The sequence below is a fragment of the Eschscholzia californica genome, unplaced genomic scaffold (assembly GCF_041429995.1).
Source record: "Eschscholzia californica isolate CP2 unplaced genomic scaffold, dmEscCali1.0.p SCAF_3, whole genome shotgun sequence".
Lineage (NCBI taxonomy): Eukaryota > Viridiplantae > Streptophyta > Magnoliopsida > Ranunculales > Papaveraceae > Eschscholzia > Eschscholzia californica.
In genome coordinates this window covers 34,686,432-34,707,642 of record NW_028238420.1, presented here as the reverse complement: position 1 = coordinate 34,707,642, position 21,211 = coordinate 34,686,432, and the positions used below count along the sequence as shown (strand labels likewise).

Sequence of the window (21,211 nt, the reverse complement as noted above, 5' to 3'; positions counted from 1 at the left end):
CGTGAAGAGAGTCGCTGAAAGACACCGATTCAAAGCTTTTATTTACTGAAAGAGAGAAAGAGAACGATAGACAAAGGAGCATACAACTTTGGTTGATAGAGAAATGAGCAACGGTGTTCAGTAGAGAGAGATAATGAAATAAGTATAATAGAAAGATATTTTATTTTTCTTGGAAATATAACAAATTCTGGGATGAAGATAGAGAGTTTTGACAAGACCTTTGGATAGAAAATAGGAGGGGTATGTATTTGACATAAATTCTTTGAAGTGAGGCTATTTTGGGCACTTTACACAAAGAATTAAATTAGGGGTGAGCAGCGGTCGGTTGCCGACCATTTAGGATCAGGCCGGAACTGAACCAATCAATAGCGGTTTGGTTAAATCATCGGCAGAAGCCCAGCCGATCAAATCGTCAACCGACTTCGACCCGGTTCGGTTCGACGCGACTAAGTTCGGTTGGTCGGTCGGACCGAACTCACATAACCAAATAAAACATGAGGAAACAAAGTGAACTTAAGTAAGAAAAATAAAAGTTAAAATTTAATTTCACTCTTTAAACTATTATCGATTCGAATACCTAAAATTCTATTTGTTAGTTTACGATCCATATTGAGTAATGGTAAGTCACTTATAGTGTTATATAATGTATATATTATTAGATATACATAAATTATATATATATATATATATATATATATATATGTATAGCTCGGTCGGTCCAGTTATGTCGGTTTTCAAAAATCCAAACGGAAGCTGAACCAAACAATAACCTGTTGATTGTTTTTTCAGCCGAACCGAACATTGTTCGGTTCAACCGAGTTCGTTCAGGTCAGTTTGGCCGACCGTTGCTCACCTCTAGATTAAATACTTATTGGTCTTTAGGAGTGGGCCTTGGATTTATGAAAAAGAGACTTCTTGACCATTTGAGAGACTTCTTTACCACGCTTATTCATTGCCTTGATTGGTAAAAGGAAGGAGGGAGTGGAAGGGGCGCCTCTAGAAAATTCACTCCTCTCCATTTCTCTCTCTACTTGACCATTTAACCTAAATGTCCCCCTACAAACCGTTTCTCAAACTCGGCACCAGCTGCTCCATTGAAACCCTAATTTTCTCCAATAAACTCCTTCCCTAAACCTAAATCTAAAACATTTTCCTTCCACCTAAACCTCAAATGTTATACCTTAAATTTTCCCCAACTTTCAAGATCATCAATAACATAAAAGATCAGGTAGTCATGAACTAGCTTTTCTTCTTTTTCTTTTATTTTTTGGAAGTAAATTAGATTTTTTTTCATAATAATTCTGAGTTTTACTTCAACAACTTCCTTTCTTTTTTGATCTATTAATAATAATTCTTCTAATTAATTGTCTCTCTTCTAATAGGATTGGCATGGAGATGTTCCTGTGTGTTGCTCATCACTAAGTATGATATTCTTTCTAATACTACATATTTTCTTTCCTGCATTTTTTTTAAGTTTCTCTGAGTTCTTGTTATATGAGGTTTTGATTTAGTGTTGTTGTGTTTATTTTCTTTTATAGGAATAACCAATCATGATGACTTGCCCTCTCAAAATAAAACACAAGTAAGTGGTAATGTTCATTTTTTCTTTTTATATTAATTAGAAACTTGCTCCATTATTCACCCTCTCTCCAGACCGAACCCAGTCGAGTAAAGAACACTCAGCATCATCGTCATCTTCTTCCTTCAGCATCTTCATCATCTTCATCAAATATACTTCTTCCTTCATCATCCTGATGAAATACCGGTCTTTAAAAACAAGTTTATCAGGAATTCGAATACTTTCTCTCTCTATTATCATGTAACAGTTTGTATAACATCACCATTTTTATCATCTTCTAAACCAATCAGGTAAATTTTCAGAATTCTTTTTCATTATTACTCTTATTAATCTTATTTTCATCATCTTCTCACATAAAGCTTAACTTTTTCTGAATAAAATCTCTCATTAATCTCCATGTTCGTTGCCATCTTTATTATCAGTTTATCTTCTTAACCTCTCCATCATCTTACTCCAAATTCTCATCTCTGTTAAGATAATTTTTGGGATGTATTACGTACTAACAAATTTCGAATATTAACATATGTATTATACATGACTTGTTTTGTGTAGATCAAAACACATTACGTTCTGTTAACATATTTTTGGATGTCAGAGTTACTAACCATTTTTGAATGTTAACATGTCGTGTTTTGTATATACCAAAACACATTTTGTTCCATGATTTTCATTTTGATTTATAAATAACAGTTTATTTATCAGTCTCTTGACTTATATTTTATAATTTTTGGGCTTCATGTAAAAAAATCTACTCTTAAACACACATTTAATCCATTAATTTTTGAACTTATAGCCCAAAAAACGAGGCCTAATATGACATTTAGTCCACTCTAATCCTATTAAGGGTTTGAAAACCAAAATAATATTGTAAATGGATATCGTCAGTAACGGAAACAATTTATTTTCTCTCACTAAAACCGATTCACTTAATAAATCTCCATTAAACTTAGAAATCTTGTTTCATCTTCATTAGATTGTTGTGCAAACATTCATCATTTATCACGTTTGACACTGTGAAATTCATTATAATCACCATTGTTAAGATCTAATATTGTTTCTCATGTTAATCATATCAGATTTATGATCTAATTCTATAAGATCTGTTTACTAATTTATTAATCTTCTGTGGTTTATGATATTTCTTCAGATCAGATTTATCCATCCGTACAACTTTGGAACCTGGTGATTATCCGTACAGTTTCTCATAACAGAATATTCAATATAGGTAATGTACGATACATTCCCATACTTTACAGTACATTACGCAAAATCTCCAATAAATTGTTATTATTACTGAATGATATATATGTGTATTTATCATACAAATTATACGTACTTTATCAATGATATCAAAAACATTTTGCCAAAAGTTCATACAGTATGAAAAATTTATCCAACATTTCTCGTCATTTTTTTCCCAGAACAGTTGCCATGACAACCATATAAAACTTCTCTTGACCTAATAAACAATTGTACTTTGCCATACATTATATCTAATTTACTGAACTGTACATGTCATTTATAATACAATATTTTTTTCCATTAAATGTTTCTTTATTAATGTATGTACATTTGATATTACAGATGGAGTTTCATACAGAATCATCAAATCAGAGTAAGAAGACGGAACTAAAATCAGATGGTTGGGATAAGTTATTTACCGAACCTGGTCAATTATTTCCTGGTGGTGCAAAAGCCTTTTGATATGCTCTTCGACAATATAGTATAAACACTGGGCATGATTTCAAATTCATAAAAAATGACTCAAAGGGCATGATTGCAAATGGAGAGTACATAGATGGGCACCATTGAAATGCGAATCTATGCTCATTTTGAAAGATATGGAAATGAAACATGACTGTGTTGATTTCATTAAAAACAGCAAGAAAACCCAAAATGAACAGTTCTTTTGTTGGTAAACCTATTCTCGATGAGGTTACTAGAAGTCCAGATCGTTCCACAACAAGTTTGAAGAAAGATTTCTTGCAAGATTATGCTGTCCAACTTCCATATTACTACACTTATGAGGGGAAGAAAGTTGCAATGAATGAAGCATTTGGCCAGGAAGGAGAATCCTATGCAAAGCTTAAATGGTATGCTGATGCATTTTCACGTACAAATCCAAACAGCATAGTACAACTGGAAGTTGACGATGTAACTCGGAGATTTCAAAGAATTTTCATTGCACTACATGCTTGTATAGTTGGATTTCAATATTGTCGACCAGTTATATATGTGGATGGGACATTTTGCAAAATTCGTTTTAACGGGTGCATACTCGCTGCTGTTGCTAAAGACTGAAACAATGGTAAAGCCTGAACTACCTGAAATTCCATTACTCGTATCAACAGTATAGCAACTGTTATTATGTTATTACGTACTTCTCTAGTCCAGATTCATACTTTATCATAAAATTACAAAACTTACTGGAAAATTAGACATACAGTATGACAAAGTTCACGTATTAAAGCATAAAATATGGATCCTTTCACTAACACCACATACAATTTCAGGTCTATTTCCATTTGCTTATGCAGTTGTTGATGTGGAGAATGACCTTAATTGGGACTGGTTTCTAAGGCATTTGCGCAATGCTGTGAATATAGAAAAGACATATCTTTATTTCAGACCGTCACAATGGTATAATCAACGGTGTTAAAAATATTTTCCCAATAACACACCATTCCTTTTGTGTTTGGCATCTATGGAACAATCTGAATTTAAGATTGGCTAATGGAGCTCGAAAATCGAAGTTCTTCAAAACCTTGATTTTCAAGGTTGCTAGAGCTCTCCCCGAATCTGAGTATCATGCTACTATTAACCGGATGATACAGATGGGTGGTTCTAAAGTTGTTGCATTCTTTCAATCCTTAGACCCTGCATCATGGGCAGATTCTTTCTTTCCCGATATAAGGTATGAACACACAATATTTTTTACTTTTCATTATCTGTTTTGCGTTATTTATCATAAACTATGAAATCCTATCGATAAACATTTATATTTATCTCATGAAGTATACGTAATTTACATGGAATAATCCATTATTAACTATACATTAAGGTTATGTTTGATAACCAATTTTCTCAGGGAAAAGAGAAAAAGTTTCTCTTAAATATACATTTTCCAAATGTTTGGTTGACAATTTTGAGAAAGGAAAATTAGTGCTCACGTGATGTTTTTTTCCAATTATTTCCCGAAACAGAGGGAATTTTTTACCCAACTATTAGTGGAGATTTTTTTTCTCTTAAAAGTGTATCCGCGGGTAATACACGATGGTTCCCATGTATACCCACAAATACAGTCCCCTCTGTTGCACAAAAGAAGTTTGGGATGTCCTCTCTCTCTCTCTACAAGTTTATGAGGTTCTCTTTCTATCTTTCCCTATCTCACTCACTGACTTGTTACTATCCAACCCATTTACAGTGAACTTGTAATAGATAATATACCATATTAGATCTTCATGGCTCCCCTCAAAACTACGATCATCACAGTTTAATAGAGTGGGAAAGTCTTCATGAGCTTTTGTCGATAGAGAAGATGATGAAAAGGAACAAGGGTTCAATAACCTTCTAATAATTCTAGTTTTTAGCTCAAATTGTTGAAGATGAATAATAACACCAAGTAGTGAACATGGAGAAGAACAACTGAAGTAAGATTTTTTGCTTTCTCCGTTACATGAAGAGAACTGTTAGAAAGTGAACCACTGATGAGAAGTCACAATTTTTTATACCCTTAAATGGATGTGCCTCTTCTTTCTCAAAATCTCACTGGGTTAATTAGATATTCCTGTTTTCTATACCATTTAAAGTTCCAAAATCATCAATGGCATCAAAGAAGACCTTCTCTACACATGTCTTCTCTCTCTAAACAAATGATCAATTATTTTTTTCCATACTGAACCAAACGGTGGGAAATATCGATAGAGAAAATGATTCTCTGAGAAAAAGTTTCCTTGAATAAAATTTTCTCTACTTTTTTTCCTTTCCCCAAATTGCTATCAAACATAACCTAAGTGTATTTTTGCATGCATGATCATAGTTTATGAAACTTCATTTATATTTTATACACATGTTTTAGGTTTTTTTAATGATGAAATAACCATATAGTGTTGTTGTTTATATAGGTACACAACTATATCTTCTCAACTATCAGAGTCCTTTAACAACCAGATTCGACATGCTCGTGGACTCCCAATTACAGCAATGTTGGATGCACGATGAATGTAGCACGCGAATTGTCTAAAAAATGGACGACGTTCTTGTGCCCAACCATCACTGATCTGTTGAAAGCAAAATATGATAGTGCCGCAACTTGAAATTTTGCACAGGCTGCCGCATTCATATTTGAGGTTTATTCTGATTCATCTCATTGTGTTGATCTTCTTCTTATTTCTTGTACATGTAGAAGGTGGCAGGTTGATGGTGTTCCTTGTGAGCATGCAATGTTGTACATTAAAAGCTTGTCTGACGATCAACAAGATTGTTTCTATGATCCTATTTGGACAACTGAATCTTATGTGAAGACTTACCAGGAACATATAATGTCTGTCCCTAATTATGATGAACCACGTAAATTTAATGAAGAGTCCAAAATACTCCCACTGTTGATTCGGCGTAGACCTGGTAGGCCAAGAACAGTATGGATCGAGAGCTCGGGGAACAAACCAAGGAAATTGAGGATTTGTGGTAGGTGTAAGCAACCTTCTAACCACAACCGCACCACATGTAGGGTTAATATTTGAGGTTTTCTCATGGTTATCGTTATGTAATATGTACATTCGATTGAAATAAATAACAGATTACAAATGTTTAAAATTTACATTTTGTGTAATAAATTTCTTGTTATGTTTGGTAAAATTTTCATAATTTATCATACATTTCACATAATGTCGTTTGTACAGAATAACTCTATAACCCATCAAATGCATACGATGTCTTACATTTCACATACTTTTTTTGTACATTATAATAATTATCTCAAAAAAATACTTATTGTCTGTCAGTGTAGAATATATTTTTCACTTATTATATATATCAAAATCTTTAGAAATTACCATAAGTTTTTCGACAAATATGACATTTAGTAATGAAAAACACATATTCACCAGTAGCTTAAATTTCAAACATTCAAATAACGAGTCATTACAAACAATTTCAAATCTACCACTTAAACATATTAAAAGAAAACTATATTAAATTCTTTTTCCACTGATCTCTTGTTTCATACAGTAGCTCGTATGTCACCTCCGCCCTTTTTCGCTGTGTTAATTCTTTCCAATCGTCGGAAAGAAATTCTTTTGGTACCCCCATTTGTAAATTTTTAATGACTAGTAACTTCATATGTAGCATAACAAATGGACCACAATCTGCACTGTCCATCATTGATGAAATAATAATCATGAAACCACGAAATAATTAACATTAAACCATGTTGATATCTTATAATAATGAAATAATATTAAATGTTTGTTACTTACTTTTCTTCTTGTTGATGATCATACGGCGTCTTCGAAACCTTACATTTTTTTTTCTAAATTCAGGACTCACATATTTGTACTTGTGAAGCACATCTAGTATGTTTTGCCCATACTTGACAGCATTTTCTTTGCAATTTTTACGTAGCTTTATGTCGAAGAATAATGAATCGTAATGTGTCCAAGATTGATCATAGTAATTAAATACTAACAAAGTCCAATGAATACCCCTACTAACATCTGTAAACATCGCATGACACATTAGAGCTACTATATAAGATATTAGCCTCTTTCAGCCTCATTCCTAATCCGATCTGTTAGGTGGTGGTCTATGTTTGCTTGAGTAGCTTTGCATTTTATCAATGTCTGCGAGAGAAAATATATATATATATATATATATTGTACATATAAGTATGCATACTTTACAATAAAATTATTCTACGAGTACATAAAATATATACATATAAGTATAAATGACACATACTTTATTGTCAGCACCCCATAATTTATTCAAGTTCAAATCGTATTGTATGACAAATAAAACAGTTCATCATAAAATTATATCATACTTTAACAATTACTAACCCATAACTCAGATGCGAGAACAAAGACTTGTCCAGCTCCAAACATAACTTGGGAAGATAGATGTCTTGCCCACCAATTGATAATTTGAGCATCTATTTCGCAGTTCATCATAAGCCAATCCACCTCTCTCTTTAATATCACTTGTCAGATTGGATTCCCGTACAATTGTTCTGCATATCAATCTTTGTTAGTTCGTAGAAGTGAATTTATAGATTAATAGTTATATTATATTAGAAATAACACATAAAGTCTGTTACAAACATCATAATCTTTCACAAACAACAAACATTTCATAAAATAGTAAACAACAAAAGAAACTTATATTTCATTACTTCATCTTCACTCCTTGGTTAAATTCCTCAAGCAGCCCTTTCTCATTATCTTTAACTTTTTTCCACACTTTGCTTTTCTTCCAGTTGCTAAGTTTCTCATCATCCTCAATTACTGCTTCATTTCCCTTTTTATCCACATCTTCAACATTTGCGACATCTTTTTTCGCATTTTCATCCTTTTTCTTTTTGTCTTTGTCAGCCATTTCTTTTGGCTCGGCTTTTTCAGTGAGTTTCCTGGTTCTTGGAACTTGCTTGATCCTCTTAATTAGAGAATTTTGTTTTGGTGTTTAAACAGGATCATCGGGTTTCTCCGATTTACCTTTCACAGCTTTTGATTTTGTTCTTTTCTTCTTCACTGTTCTTGGAGTAGTCTCCACAAAGTCATCATCTTTTGCTTCTGTTTCTGCATTATCAGTATAGGATTTTGCAACTTGAAGAACGTCGGAGAAGTCATGTGGACTTGTATAATCAATTCCCAAAGAAAAATTTGGAGTGGAACTATACTTCTTCTCTTCCTCATTATGCACTAACAGAATGGCTGTGCATGGTACATTTCCATCATGGTCTGCAATCATGATTTCATGTATGTTTAGTTTAATAATATTCACATAATACAAAAAAACACTGTCATTAAATATAATATTTTCATAAACACTGTCAAAGTATATATTATTTTCATGAATAGTAAAATGTTTACTATAAAGTATGAATATTTTATAGTGAAGGATACTAGATTTCAAAAAAAAAACAGAACATAATGTACTAACCTTCCTGTTGCCGTTCATCAACAATATATTGATCCTCAACCTTATCTTCTTGTTCACCACCATCAATCTTCTCATCATTGTCATTCTCCCTCTCCCCAGAATTATTTTCTTCTTCATTTTGATCTCCATTATCTCCACCATTTCCTTCTTTGTCTTCCTAATTGATAACTTCATCATCTCTCTCTTCCAAATTTAGAAGTTTTCTCAGTTCTATTACTTCATTCCTCAAACTTTCAATTTCATTGTCTTTTTTCTTCAACTCTTCTCTTTGTCTATTCACTTCTCTATTCAGATATTCTATCATCTCCATGTTATTCAACTGATCATCAAAAGGTATTTCCAATACTACCTTTTCTGTAAACTTTAACATTTCCTTCTCTTCTTCACTAATATCTTCCACAACATTCTCAAAAATCTGCATCCCAAGTTACAAAATTTGTATCAATATCTGTAATTGAATACAACCAAGTCTCACAGTCTCATAATTTCATATAAATTACACATCGTTTACATTAAAGAATAACTAATTTATCAATATTAATTATAAACAAGAATAATGTTCACTCATGAAAAACACATCCACAAACATTTCTACCTTCTCAGGTACCATTCTAGCTAGATCTTTCTCCATCCCATTACTAAATTCATCCACAGACCATCTCAAGAACCTTGGGTATCTTGTTGCATTCAGTGCATTTTTCGGGTACAGATTTGTGTGCATGCACACCCAGAACTACAAAAAACAAATTTGTAAATAACTCATTATTTATTGGAAATATTTTGTAATTTAGTAAAAAAGATGAGTTTTAGGTTGTAACTCACTGGCAAAAGTAACAAGTATCCATATGTTTTGGTTGGATCTTCTGAATGCTTGTCGATCATGTCCATCATATATGAGTGTATGGCTCTTGGCCATTATACCCTGTTGATAGCCCTTCTCGACTGGATGTTCTTATAAATGCTTGGCAATATAGTGAAACCCGCCAAAGTTGCAAACAGGAAGCTTGCTGATAAAAACATGATTGGAAGACCAACAAATTATATTGCTGGTTCACCATTCCTCACACATTTCTGAAGTGCATCTCCGACAACAGCACTAGAAAGACCCATATTCTTGTTCCTGGATGCATCAAGTGTTTCCTTGAAATACTTGGTTGAGAAAGCACACTTCAAAGGATCTATGTCGCTTTTTTTTATGGAAAACCTCATATTCGAAACCCTCCATTGGCATTCCCAACAACAGAGAAACATCTTTAGGTTTGAATTCGATCTCAATTCTCCCAATAACAAATTTCTTTGTCAATTTTTTATATCGACAAAGAACATCCAATATGGCACTAGTTGGACGAGTAGTATAATTCTCCCTCAATATCGTACCATCTGCCATAGCATCAAAGAGTTTGCTAAAAGGAGTTTTGCTTATCTCTTCCTTCATTTCTTCAGTCATATAGCTACGGGTGCTATTTATCAACTCTATTGGTTTACTAAGAATGTATCTGAATAAAGCAGATGACTTTTGATCAGGAATTAGCCTTTGTTCCCCTACAATATTAACCATTTTACTCTCACTTCCTTTATCCTTCAATTTTGAAGTTTTAGAACTCAAACCAACCTGTACAATAAAATATGAATCAGAATTGTACATGCAACCATAAACTATGTAAAGTATGCATAATTTATAATACATTATTTAATTAGTAATAAGCAAAATGCAGAATATAACATATATAAATTATTTACTATATATCAGAAATGCAAATCTATAAAAAATATTGTACACTGATATGTAAATGAAACATAATTTATCACTCTTTGTGTACAGTATTTATAAATTATAACAATTTTCAAACACATTACCTCAGATATTGATGTTTCTTTACTTTTAGTCTTCTTCTTTCCAACTAATTCTTCAACAACAACTTTTCTTTTCAATGGACTCCTTCTAACTGTTGTTATTTCATTAGACACTTTTAGTGTAAATTGGTCTAAACGTCAGACATAAGTAAGAGTTTCAAAATAAAATTTAGGAGTTTTAGCTAAAAAAAGAATGAATAAGATGAGATTATCGATCTACAAAACCATAAAACTATTATTCATCAATCAAAACTCATACTTTATGTATAATATCACAAAAATGATGTAACAAATAAACCTTAAACCCTCTAAACTGAAAACAAGCTGAAGAAAAACCTTAATAATTCTACAGAAATTTTTACCAAAATGATGAAATACTCTTCATTACAGAGTGAAATCAACATGCAACAACAGATTTATAAAGATTTCACATGGTGATAATGACGGTTCGTTTTTTAACAGATTTGAAAACGAAATGGTGTTAATGAACAAGCTTATCTTTTCACCTGATAACAATGAAAAAGAAAAGTTGAGAAGAAGAAAGGATGCTACCTTCTCAGTTGTTACGATTTGGTTAGGGTTTGATTTCAATCGATTTGGGAAAATAATTGCTTTCCAAACGGTTTAGAAGAAAGAGAAAATTCAATGTTTAGGATGCGTCTATTTACCAGCTATAAATCCCCAAATCACGCTCCCTCGACTTGGAAACTTTCCGGATTCACTCGGAATTTTAAAAAAACCCGATATTTTTTAGGAGGGACATGGAAGGTATTAATTCATAAAGTATGCGTTATTTCTGTCCATAATGTAAAAGGACTAAATGTTCATATTTTGGGATGATTGGATCATATACCTTTATTCAACATTATTTTGCTCTATATACCATGGACTCTTAGTCCACTCTAAACTTAAAATGGTTTTATAAACCAAAATATTAACAAAAATGGATATCTAATCCATTTGTATCCATCTCGAGAGAAAACACAAATCCCTAGAATTTTTATTAAATCATAATACCTAAACTAACCTTATATATAATTAAACACTCCTTTTGCATCAAATTCCCATATCCGGTTTCTATTTTTATCTCCAACTTTCTCTCTCCAATCACGATCCTAATAACAGAAACTATTATCTTCATTCTTCTTCAAAACGAAAACCAGTTTATTGATCTTCCTAAAACCGAAACCTATATTCAATCTCGTTTTGAAGAAGCTTGAGATCTCATTCCAATCCAATACACCAGCTGCAATCTCCATTTCCATTTCTATTTCTTCAGTTCGTACTCTTATTTACGATCAAAAGTTGCATCCGAGGTTAAGAAATAACCTAAATCATTCTATTTACTGTTTTTCATCATTATCTTTAAAGATATTTCTGATTTTCATTATAAATGTTTTTCATCTCTGTATCATCTTTTCAAAAATTCATCCTCATTCATCATTATCTCTCTCTAAGATCTTCATTACCGGTTTATAATCTTAATGTTTAATCATTGTTTACTAATTCATCATATTCGATTGTGTTATGTTTGTATTTAATTATCATTTGATTTTTCATTAGATTTAGGTTAACGATGTTGATTTTCTGATATTTGTTCATATCAGATCTCTGTATCCATACCATTTATGAACCACATAAGATTCCGTACGTTTTTTCATAACAGTGTACATTATTTGTAATTTATAATAAATTTTGCATACTTTCTCGTACATGACTCATTTGAACCGTATTATCTTCCGTGCAATGTTTTTGTAACAGAATGTAAACAATGTGTATTTTGTGAACAATTATATGTACTTTAACATTAACATCATAAATCTGTGAAGATTTCATTAGTTTTTCTGTAACACAATATAAACATCATGTAATTGTTCGAACATTATATATAATTTATGGAACATTACGCATATTTTTTCACAAACAGGGCCCTTGTTATTCAAACTAAAGATCTGTTAGTGTCCAAAACCCAATGAATTTTGACAAACATTATACATAATATACGATATTGTACATGTCATTTATAGTATATTATAAGTTTTGTTGACCACTGTATATGTATTTTTGTGTGTAGATTTGATTTTACATATGGAATTTCCTATAAAATCATCAAATCTAAGTAAGACTACGAAAACTAAAATCTAATGGTTGAGATAAAATATTTACTGAAACTAGTCAGTTGTTTCCTGGTGGGGCAAAAGCATTTCGATATGCTCTTCGACAATATAGTATAAACATAGGGCATTATTTCAAATTCATCAAAAATGATTCAAAATGTGTAACTGTTGTTTGTCATGTTCAAGACTGCAAATGGAGAGTACATGGATAGGCACCATTAAAATGCGAATCAATGTTCATCTTGAAAGAAATGGAAATGAAACATGACTGTGCTGATTTCATTAAAAAGAGCAAGAAACCAAAAATTAACAATTCTTTTGTTGGTAAGCTTATTCTCGGTGATGTTACCAGAAATCCCGATCGTTCCACAACAAGTTTGAAAAAGGATTTCTTGAAAGACTGACGCCCAGTGTCCCAAAATAGACACGACCACGCCCCGGCAACTCACAGACGAGATAAAAATCCGACAGAGTCTCCTCTGTAAATCGAACCGGTCGCACCTGTAAACCTGTCATGCAAACCATACATTCGCATATACAAGAATAAACTATAAAGCGGAAGCTAAACAAACTCAACTCAGTTTCGGGTCGAAACCCGAACCACAAAAAAATATAAACGCCTCATAAAACGCCGATACAAATTATAAACAACTCTAAGTGTTACGTATATACATATTAGAGTTTGGTTTCTGTAATAAATACATAACTTTAAAATAACGAAAAGCCAATAAACAAAACCAAAGACAACGACATAACCCTGCTAGCCTCGTTAGACAAGATCACCGGCTAGAATACACACTCCGCCTCGAGGCTACAACCAAGAACCTGCACACTAACAACTGGTAGGGGGTCAGAATACTCACCGACACGAGTTATTCTGGTAGAAGACCAATCCAAAACCCATCACGTTTTCAAAAGTTCATTTAATAAGTCGTAAACATCATGACAAAACGAGTTATCAAACCAGTTTCCATATATACTATATACAAAACCATTTTCCTTAATCTAGTAAGCAATAGCAGTGATTAGCTGCCCACCCATGGTGCGCTCCCAATAAGAGGAGAGTTCCTCAGGAGAACCTAGAGTGCGTTAGATAGTACCAGCCCATTTATGGCACTAGCTAATGCACTACGTCTCCTCGAGAAAGAGACTTACCCCTAGCCGGTAAGTCCCTCTCCCACTAAGGGACTCCGCAATCATTGAAGAGTTTACCTCATTATACATATATATCTTAAGTATCTAAATAAGTTTTAGATCACCGAGTTAGAATAAGAGAGCCGTCCCCCAATACCCATGGAAGGACCTGAACCTCATTCTCTTCGGTACCCTGCCATGCATCTAATGCAATCTTTCAAAATCAGTTTCATCCATTTATGAAAACCAATATTCATATTCAATTCATTATCTTATCAAACACGGAAGAGGAACAACCAAGAGCCATATCGCCACAAAGCAGAGGGATTCCCAATCAATGTCACCTCCCAGACGAGCGGTCAGGAGTACGTCCCTGAGCCTCGAACTGGAGGCACGAGCACCAATGGCCAGCAAGTGAAGCACTCTACTCCCACAGGTCTCATGACTAGTGTCGCCCACCTCACCGGTCTCACACGGATCACAACCGTGTCCACATGTCATCCTACCCTCAATGGCTACGTGCCCATAGGTTGACATAATCCGCAGTCGGGTACATACAAGAAAATCCCAGTAGTTCACAATTATCGTAAAATCAGTTCGAAAACATTTCTAATATCGCATCAAAACATTTCAAGCATATTTCAGTTCATCACATAAATCGAGTTTCATGCTACCTAAACTCTAGTTATAATGGCGCATATATAATTGTATAATCTAGCATATTCATTATCTATAAAACCATGCTGGATAAAGGATTCAGAACCCCTACCTCAGTCCCTGCATCACCAAAGACCTCCCGCCTACCAGACGACCTAATTCCTCCTCATTCGCATACTCTGGGATAAAGAAGAATAACCAAAAACATCGAATAAAAACATTAAGTTCTTATACTAAGAACCTTCGTAAATAAAAAGAACCATTAAAACAAAATCATGAAAACTTAAAAGCAAATTCGCTAACTTCAGAAGACTTCAAGTATCTATCAAATCGATCTCTAATTTCGTAACTATGTCTCCTGAATATCGGAAATGCCTACGAACCAATCAACCAACTTCTCATAAACTCTATTTTACATGTTAGAGTCTTCATAAGCTGATGAATCATATAATGAACCTCATAATATAAATCTGTAACTGAAGTTGTTCATTCATATGAAATACGACAAAATTCGGGGAATTCTTTATATTCCAATTCATTCTAAAACTGGTCCAAATATGAAATTCGAGCACTAAAATAATTCGGCAACACCCCGTCTATATTTGGACACCCCGAAATAGTCTACAATCTCCTAAACATGTTTCTGAACACAAACCATTCGAAGAAATAGAATAATAATCGTCTCAATAGCTCCAAATTTTGATCCCAAACGAAATTAGTACAACTATACAGTATACGAAATAGTTATCATAAAACTACCAAATTCGGACGAAATTGAAAATTCGGAACCACTAAATATGTAGAACGAATCGAATAGATTTATCTGGAACAAGTTTCATTGAATTCCGACCACGGGACGCTGAGAAATCGACAATAAACTCTCCACCACTTCACGGTCAAAAAACCCAACTAGCTTCTCACGGTTCTGTTGTATGGAATATGTGTTTGAAAACAAAGGGAAATGGTTTTTTTTTAAGTCTTGCATGCTCACTGGGGTCCACTCAAAATAATAAAAGAAACCAAATTAATCCCCATTCTCCACGTTTGGATGCAAAGCCACCACAACACCAGTTTTTATTTCTTTATTTTTCTTTTAAATTAATTCTTAGTCCATAATTTATATATACTTTACAACAAGTCCAAACAAAAATATAACTTAATAATTCAACCTCCATTAATTACCAATATAACCCCCACTTTAACCTTTTTCTTTTCTATTGCTCCCGCAACCAATCATAAAGAAACTATATAGTTCCTCGTCTACGCTTAATTTTCTACGTATTTGACCGAAAAACATGGGATGTTACAATCCTCCCCCCTTAAATAAATTTCGTCCCCGAAATTTGGATCAACTCATTTCTTTCTCCAAATGAATCACTTGCATCTACTCGTTTTCCTTAAACGACTTTTAAACCAAATTATAGCACAACTGTACTTTATCATCTCACACTGTAATGGTGAACTTCTGACATCATTGATCGATTCTTTAAAAGTTCCTCTTGTTCTAGTAACTTATGACCTTGCTCAGATAGAATCATATTGTTCACCATTCCTACATTCTTCATGCATCTGAATCTTTAAACCTCTTTACAAATCCTCATCTTCGGTTCCTTCCTAATGTTACGGTCACTCCGTTGTGGTCACAATACTTCTTAAGTGGTTCAATGAGTAGCTTCTTCGTTACACGATGGCATTTCTCACATTTCGGTTCACCTAGGGTAGCTACTCCTGGCAATGCCTTCATATGAGAATCACCTGCTCGAGTGACTTAGGCTCACAAATTTTACCACTAGTCCATACATATCTCAAACAAGTTGACCACATATAACATCCTTCCCACATGAGCTCATATATATAAGTATCTTGTAAAGTTTCTGAATAGTTCGTTGTCGTCAATCGTTGTAAACTTCTGTACTGGCAATTACCCACCACATTTAACCTTCTCATACTCTTCTGTCTTCGATACTCAACATCTTCAATATGTCGACCTACCCAAAATTTACCACCAAAACCTCTTAACTATTGGTTATCCTCTAATACCACCTTGTACAATAATGAAGGACATATACAATCATCTTAAACTATCCACCAAGTCTTCCTTTCGCGAGTAAAACGAAACAAGTAACAAAAATTAAAAGAAAAAAAATACATAAATAGCATCTTTTATTCTTGGTCGCTTTTAATCTTGAAGCTTTTAGACACCTAGTCTTGTCATTTATCTTTTCCTAAAGTCTAGAGCAGTCAATGCTTTACACTATACACGACTTATCGGCCACCAGAACAAGTGCTCGAATACCAACTGTGACGCCCCGTGTCCCAAAATAGACACGACCACGCCCCGGCAACTCACAAACGAGACAAAAATCCGACAGAGTCTCCTCTGTAAATCGAACCGGTCGCACCTGTAAACCTGTCATGCAAACCATACATTCGCATATACAAGAATAAACTATAAAGCGGAAGCTAAACAAACTCAACTCAGTTTCGGGTCGAAACCCAAACCACAAAAAAATACAAACGCCTCATAAAACGCCGATACAACTTATAAACACCTCTAAGTGTTACGTATATACATATTAGAGTTTCGTTTCTGTAATAAATACATAACTTTAAAATAACGAAAAACCAATAAACAAAACCAAAGACAACGACATAACCCTGCTAGCCTCGTCAGACAAGATCACCGGCTAGAATACACACTCCGCCTCGAGGCTACAACCAAGAACCTGCACACTAACAACTGGTAGGGGGTCAGAATACTCACCGACACGAGTTATTCTGGTAGAAGACCAATCCAAAACCCATCACGTTTTCAAAAGTTCATTTAATAAGTCGTAAACATCATGACAAAACGAGTTATCAAACCAGTTCCCATATATACTATATACAAAACCATTTTCCTTAATCTAACAAGCAATAGCAGTGATTAGCTGCCCACCCATGGTGCGCTCCCAATAAGAGGAGAGTTCCTCAGGAGAACCTAGAGTGCGTTAGATAGTACCAGCCCATTTATGGCACTAGCCGGTAAGTCCCTCTCCCACTAAGGGACTCCGCAATTATTGAAGAGTTTACCTCATTATACATATATACCTTAAGTATCTAAATACGTTTTAGATCACCGAGTTCGAATAAGAGAGCCGTCCCCCAATACTTATGGAAGGACCTGAACCTCATTCTCTTCGGTACCCTGTCATGCATCTAATGCAATCTTTCAAAATCAGTTTCATCCATTTATGAAAACCAATATTCATATTCAATTCATTATCTTATCAAACACGGAAGTGGAACAACCAAGAGTCATATCGCCACAAAGCAGAGGGATTCCCAATCAATGTCACCTCCCAGACGAGCGGTCAGGAGTACGTCCCTGAGCCTCGAACTGGAGGCACGAGCACCAATGGCCAGCAAGTGAAGCACTCTACTCCCACAGGTCTCATGACTAGTGTCACCCACCTCACCGGTCTCACACGGATCACAACCGTGTCCACATGTCATCCTACCCTCAATGGCTACGTGCCCATAGGTTGACATAATCCGCAGTCGGGTACATACAAGAAAATCGCAGTAGTTCACAATTATCGTAAAATCAGTTCGAAAACATTTCTCATATCGCATCAAAACATTTCAAGCATATTTCAGTTCATCACATAAATCGAGTTTCATGCTACCTAAACTCTAGTTATAATGGCGCATATATAATTGTATAATCTAGCATATTCATTATCTATAAAACCATGCTGGATAAAGGATTCAGAACCCCTACCTCAGTCCCTGCATCACCAAAGACCTCCCGCCTACCAGACGACCTAATTCCACCTCATTCGCATACTCTGGGATAAAGAAGAATAACCAAAAACATCGAATAAAAACATTAAGTTCTTATACTAAGAACCTTCGTAAATAAAAAGAAACATTAAAACAAAATCATGAAAACTTAAAAGCAAATTCGCTAACTTCAGAAGACTTCAAGTATCTATCAAATCGATCTCTAACTTCGTAACTATGTCTCCTGAATATCGGAAATGCCTACTAACCAATCAACCAACTTCTCATAAACTCTATTTTACATGTTAGAGTCTTCATAAGCTGACGAATCATATAATGAACCTCATAATATAAATCTGTAACTGAAGTTGTTCATTCATATGAAATACGACAAAATTCGGGGAATTCTTTATATTCCAATTCATTCTAAAACTGGTCCAAATATGAATTTCGAGCACTAAAATAATTCGGCAACACCCCGTCTATATTTGGACACCCCGAAATAGTCTACAATCTCCTAAACATGTTTCTGAACACAAACCATTCGAAGAAATAGAATAATAATCGTCTCAATAGCTCCAAATTTTGATCCCAAACGAAATTAGTACAACTATACAGTATACGAAATAGTTATCATAAAACCACCAAATTCGGACGAAATTGAAAATTCGGAACCACTAAATATGTAGAACGAATCGAATAGATTTATCTGGAACAAGTTTCATTGAATTCCGACCACGAGACGCTGAGAAATCGACGAAAGAAACTCTCCACCACTTCACGGTCAAAAAACTCAACTAGCTTCTCACGGTTCTGTTGTATGGAATGTGTGTTTGAAAACAAAGGGAAATGGTTTTTTTTTTAAGTCTTGCATGCTCACTGGGGTCTACTTCACTGGGGTCCACTCAAAATAATAAAAGAAACCAAATTAATCCCCATTCTCCACGTTTGGATGCAAAGCCACCGCAACACCATTTTTTATTTCTTTATTTTTCTTTTAAATTAATTCTTAGTCCATAATTTATATATACTTTACAACAAGTCCAAACAAAAATATAACTTAATAATTCAACCTCCATTAATTACCAATATAACTCCCACTTTAACCTTTTTCTTTTCTATTGCTCCTGCAACCAATCATAAAGAAACTATATAGTTCTTCGTCTACCCTTAATTTTCTACGTATTTGACCGAAAAACATGGGATGTTACACTACAGTGTCCAACTTCCGTATTACTATACTTATGAGGGTAAGAAAGTTGCAACGGACGAAGCATTTGGCCAAGAAGGAGATTCATATGCAAAATTTAAATGGTATGCGGATGCCTTCTCTCGTACAAATCCAAATAGCATTGTTCAACTAGAAGTTGACGAGGTAACTCAGAGATTCCAAAGAATTTTCATTGCACCACATGCTTGTATAGTTGGATTTCAATATTCTCGACCTATTATATATGTGGATGGGACTTTTTGGATATCTCGTTTTAACGGTTGCATTCTCGCTGCTGTTGCTAAAAATGAAAGCAATGGTAAACCCTGAAATTCCTGAAATTCTATTAGTCATATCAAAATTACATGTAATTGTTGCATTTGTTACATACTTTATTTTTCATCTTCATATTTCTACATAAACATCACATGCGCTCAAAAACATTATGCATACTGTACGACAAAGTTCAGCATTATAATGATAAACTATTATTCATTTTTCTAACACAATATACAATTTGATGTGACACGAAAATGTCACATTTGAGGCGCCTAACTTAGACTAATTAGTCCTTTTCGAGTGTTATGAATAATATTTTATGTGTTTTTCTTGTTTAGGTACCATATTTGGAGCTAAACATGGAATTCGGAATAAAGGGGGCGAATTATCACTATCATTTCATGTGTCCAAAATGAGAGAAAAAGACTTCAAGCAAACCATATGAGAAGAGGAGTCAAAGACGAGCCCAACGGTGAAAACGGAAGTCAATTCCGAGTTCGGACGGGGAAGTTGTGAAAGAAAGAAGTCGAGGTTCGGTCTTAAAGCAAGGATTCTATGAAGGCACCCTCCTTTGGTTATAATTCCAGAAGGCACCCTCTTGACTTTCAAGTGAAGATTAAAACCCAAGTCTAAAACCCAAGCCCAAAGAAGATGAAAGAAGGAAGAGATTTTGGAGGCACCCAATGGACTCAAGTTTGAGTCAAAGTCAAGGTTGACTAAGTCTAGGGTTTGAGTCAAATACACTATTCATCTTCTTCCATCTTCATCATACAACATATTAGAGAGAATACACGAACTTGGGAGGAGGAGAGAGAAAGCTTGGGTTTCCTAGGGTTTATCATCTTCTTCACCACCAAAGGCAAGGGGGTTTGAGTTAGAGGAAAGAGAGAGGAGGGTGCCGGCCATGGTGGCCGGCACCACAAGTGCTCGGTCGGAACACGAAGGAAGAACGGCAGCAAGCTGCACGGGACACTAGCTCGGGTGAGCAGCACGGCCAGCACGAGGTAGCATCTCGGATGGTCGCTTCCTCACGCGCACAGCTGCTCCAGCCGCAACCATTATAGTTCCGAACGGTAGCTTCTTCACTGGAGCTGCTGCTGTTCTTCACAGGACAGCAGCCTTGGATGGTCGCAACCTGCTCGGACGGTACGCGGGACAGCAGCCGTGGGTTGGATTGAAGCTCCCTTTGGACGGATTTGAGCAACTTTGGCCGGATTTTATGATTTTTGGCCGGAACCCTAGTTTCTTTGATCGGATTTTTCCGGCAACTTTAGAAAAAAAAAATGACTACCAAGAATAAATATCGAAAAATGTGATTTTAGTAGTTGTAATACCTTACTTAGTGTTGGGATTAGTAAGAAAATATAACTCGTACAAACTTATTTTTTCCGCATATTAACAATTTGTGATTTTAATTTTTTTTTACCGCAGGCGTGACCTTACAAATTTGCCAAATAT

The 21,211-nt window shown here is 34.6% G+C and overlaps 2 long non-coding RNA genes across 2 annotated transcripts in view; one reads left to right on the top strand and one right to left on the bottom strand.

Moving 5' to 3' along the window:
- Positions 1-14,814, bottom strand: part of LOC147549779 (uncharacterized) — a 47,238-nt gene extending 32,424 nt beyond the window's left edge. Inside the window, exon 1 of the long non-coding RNA XR_015238876.1 lies at positions 14,229-14,814. This is a non-coding gene — a long non-coding RNA (uncharacterized LOC147549779). The remainder of the gene's footprint in view (positions 1-14,228) is intronic.
- LOC147549780 (uncharacterized) lies at positions 1,120-1,591 on the top strand. Its single transcript, XR_015238859.1, has 3 exons — positions 1,120-1,228; positions 1,383-1,422; positions 1,539-1,591. It is a non-coding gene; the product is annotated as an uncharacterized LOC147549780 (long non-coding RNA).
- Positions 14,815-21,211: the final 6,397 nt, after the last annotated feature.